General features: G+C 28.7%; 1 long non-coding RNA gene across 3 annotated transcripts; it reads left to right on the top strand.

Annotated features, from left to right (window-relative positions):
* Positions 1 to 369: 369 nt before the first annotated feature.
* On the top strand, positions 370 to 1,747 carry LOC143197200 (uncharacterized). Of its 3 annotated transcripts, XR_013005949.1 has the most exons (6): positions 370 to 541; positions 601 to 653; positions 721 to 852; positions 906 to 1,034; positions 1,089 to 1,138; positions 1,239 to 1,747. It is a non-coding gene; the product is annotated as an uncharacterized LOC143197200 (long non-coding RNA). The 3 variants fall into 3 exon arrangements; XR_013005948.1 differs by having other exon boundaries at positions 721 to 1,034; XR_013005950.1 differs by lacking the exon at positions 1,089 to 1,138 and having other exon boundaries at positions 721 to 1,051.
* The last annotated feature ends 2,104 nt before the right edge of the window (positions 1,748 to 3,851 follow it).

The following is a 3,851-nucleotide window of genomic DNA, read 5'->3' as shown; positions in this document are numbered from 1 at the left end:
TATACAAACAAAAAATTACCAATATTTCTATCAAAATTGTCAAAATAAATATGTTTTATAATTGTTTGTAACTAATTTACTGCTTATAAACAAAATATACACAACATGAAATATCTGCGTTCTCTGTATTTTAGTAGGAGTATATATGTAATATTAGATGATAATTTTAAAGGAAATTGAGAGTACAGTAAAATTTGGCTCAGTTAAAGCGTTTTTTGAATTTTTTAAGCCTAAAACTTTTGTGTAATATGTACTACAAATAAATAAATAAGAAATGCGCCTAAATCAAGCAACCAGAAATAGTCAAATTGGTAACACAAAATATATAAACAAATATTTAGACTATTTTCATTGGACTTGGCCGATGCGCTGCCAGCTTCATCTCGTATACGGTAGATTATTCGGTGTTTCTGTTGTAGGTAAATCGACTAAGGGCACGTAATCTGGTCGTTTAGAATTTGGCAGCGCTGTATCGCAAAATGCCGGCAAATCAATTTTAAATCGGAAGGCAACTAACTACGTTTTATATTTAAAACGAAAAGTGAGTGAGTTAAAACGCCATTGAACGATAATACTTAATTTTGTGTCATATTATTTCAGATTTTTTGTTACTTTTATTATTCCAGTATTGTTGGAACTATTAAAGAGTAATGGTAAGTTGGAATAAAAATCTGTTTGGAACATATCATAATATAGAGTTATATTTTACATTTTTTGTAGAGATAACAAATTTAAATGTATTTACCAGAAGGTATATGCAGCTGAGAATGAAAGGACATACCAAAAATTCATCCTATTATACTGTAACAAAATTCAAGAATAACAAGAATCGTTTGCGTCTGTTCAGATAAGGTATTTAGTTTATCCCAAGCAGCTTTTTCAGATTCATAATCTAAACATTAAAGATAGCCGATTAATTTGATATATGGAAAACATAGAACAGCTGGGAAAATTTATAATCGTTGCAGAACTGACTAGTAGTCGATATCATTATGGAGATGTAGTATATCATTCTACTAAGGAATATTATGATGGTTATTAAGATTTTTCGGTAAATTCTACTGGTATTAATTCTTTATTAATTTCAGGTTTCATTAGTAAACGCATTTGGAAACAAGGCACTACCCGAATATTGCATGTAATATGAACATTAATTTGTATATCAAGAATTAAAATGAGTGTTGCATAGAATATTAACAATTAGATAATAGCTCTAGTGTTTAATTTTTCTCTTGTAGGTGAGTTTGATGACATGTGGCATACGAACACAAAATAAAATTGGAAATAAAGAAGTAACGAAAGCTAACAATAAAGCAGAAATGAGGTCTGAGTACCTGAAAGAGCCTGAAATAAATAAATTAACTTGCTCAAATGATTGACAGTGAAGAACACCTTGACACCTTGAAGGTGAAAGACTGCAATTTTATTTAATTATAGGTAAATTGCTCTTTTAATAAATGAGTCGTGGCATAATTGTTTTGAATGTAAATCTGGGATAAAAAATATGGAGTAAAATATGAAGATTTATAGTAGGTTACTCGAAGGGGTTAAAGATATTACGATGCACAATCGATATTACCATTAGAAGAAATTATGCATTTTTCGCAGTAGTTTACTAAGTTTTTAAACATTTGTATGCGTTTCAATGTTTTTTTATCAATTGTTAATTTAGTTATTTATTTGATTGTTTATGACATATTTGTAACGCTTACAACTTTTGTGTAATATACTATATATATTTTGTGTATGTTTGTAATGTTCGTAACATTTGTAATAAAGATCCTTTAATCTACCTTTTTTAATTCTGACTGTTTTTTCAATTATTATAATTATATTATTTGTTTCAAAATATATAATTTAAAAAATATAAATAACATGTGTCATATATATTTGTGTTATTATATTTGGTGCTCTGAAGTCATTGTGGTTTTAAACGGTACCTTAATTATAATACTTTTGTCATGATTTTTAGGGCTATAGTATTTTGAATTTATTGATATCTTGTTAATTAAGGGGATTTGCTTTAAAATTAATATTATATTTTCATTAATTGAAAACGTTATTTCATAAAAATATTTAGCACAACTATGTTCTAGAGAAATAATATTAAAAAGCGTGAGAAATAATATTAAAAAGCGTGAGAAATAATATTAAAAAGCGTGTTTATATAAAAGAATCTTAAGATGATTAATAATAACTTACTAGCTCGAAGACTGCAAAACTGCTACTTATCTGCCTCAGTATTAACACTAAAGTTTGCCGGCCGACTTGTTGAATGGCCGCCATGGCCAGGTCGCGTACTTGTATCTGGAATAGAAAAAATTTATAATAATCTGAAAAAAACCTTAAAACTATATAAAAATAATTTCAGATTAATTAATTTATAATAAATGACAATGAAAGCAATAAAAATATTAGAAATAAATAAGTATGCACTATTCTGAAGTCCGTGCAACAGTAACTTAATAGCAGTAAAAAAAGATAAAATATTCATTAATTTCTTTAATAACAGTATTAAAACTATATAAAGACTTAGTACAGATACATAAAAAACAAACAGATAACAAATATTAAATAAATAATGAATTTTTACCATATACTTAGTTGATTCACTAATCACTGCTACTCACCTTGAATGTAACGAACATGCAAATGGCCGATAATCTAAACTCCTTTGACCTACACCCCCGTCTCGGAATTTTCTTAAACAAATTGGTAACGAATATGTTCTGTAATACCGACTTAGCCTAACATGCGCATTGGTGCCGATTGTCATGTCTTAGCTACAGGAAAATCGAAAAAATTACGTATTTAAATTGATTGAAAACATTTCAGTGACTAAATAATTATAAATTATAATAGTATAAGGAATGGCAAAATTTTATGAGATATAATTTTAATAGCAAAAATGTGATTTAGGCATGTATACATTAGTTGTACATTTGAAAATGGAAGGAAGTCGAAATTTGTCCTTAGTATAGATCGCACGAAGATCCAATAATATCATCAAATAACCTCGACAGACACTTAATTAAAATACTGCGAGTGAACTAAAGCAAATTAAACAAAATCTACCCATGTAACTTTTACCTTGTGTAAGAACATGCCCACTAGTGAGTCAATAATTGGTAATCTCCCCTAGATAGAGGATGTTAAATATTAATAATAATATTAATTTCTTAAAAGATTGTCGATCGTAACACTACTTGCACCTGCAACGCGCCCGCTCAAAAGCAAATAAATGGCCAGGACTTTTTTTGCCCCCACTCCAATTTAAAAATATTCAAGATGATTTGTTACGATAAATAATGTTATGTGTAATACCGCCTTAATATAAAACGAGCAATAGTGCTCATTGTCACACTCGTAATACCAACTAACATGCGATTTTTTTATTTTTTTATTAAATTTTCAATTCCACTTTCGTATCGTCACTAAATAATTGTAGGTTTGATCCTGCTGTACAGCTATTGCCTACCTTTGATCTATTCAGCTGAATAAATTACAGACATTTTCGCTGTATACCTGCAATGAAAAATTGTAAAACTTTGATTAATTTGGCGATTTCCATTTCGCTATAGAAGTATGTGAAGAATTTGTTCACCATTCAATATACATGTTCGAATCATTATAATCTACGGCTCTTGTCACGTTGCCACATCTATTTGAACTCTTTCACATCATTGCTGGATAACTACTATAAAAATTGTGCAAACCCTTGGTTAATTTTGCGATTTCCATTTCGCTACAGAAAGTATATGAATAATTTGTTCACCTACGTCTCTACGGCTTTTAATTTATTATTTAACTCTGCATCAACATCAACAATTATCACATCTATTTGAACTCCA

This window comes from Rhynchophorus ferrugineus, unplaced genomic scaffold (assembly GCF_030347505.1).
Source record: "Rhynchophorus ferrugineus isolate W39M unplaced genomic scaffold, kcgeb_rfMv2 rfM5, whole genome shotgun sequence".
NCBI lineage: Eukaryota > Metazoa > Arthropoda > Insecta > Coleoptera > Curculionidae > Rhynchophorus > Rhynchophorus ferrugineus.
Note: the sequence above shows the minus strand (reverse complement) of the source record. Positions and strands in the feature narration are given on the sequence as shown.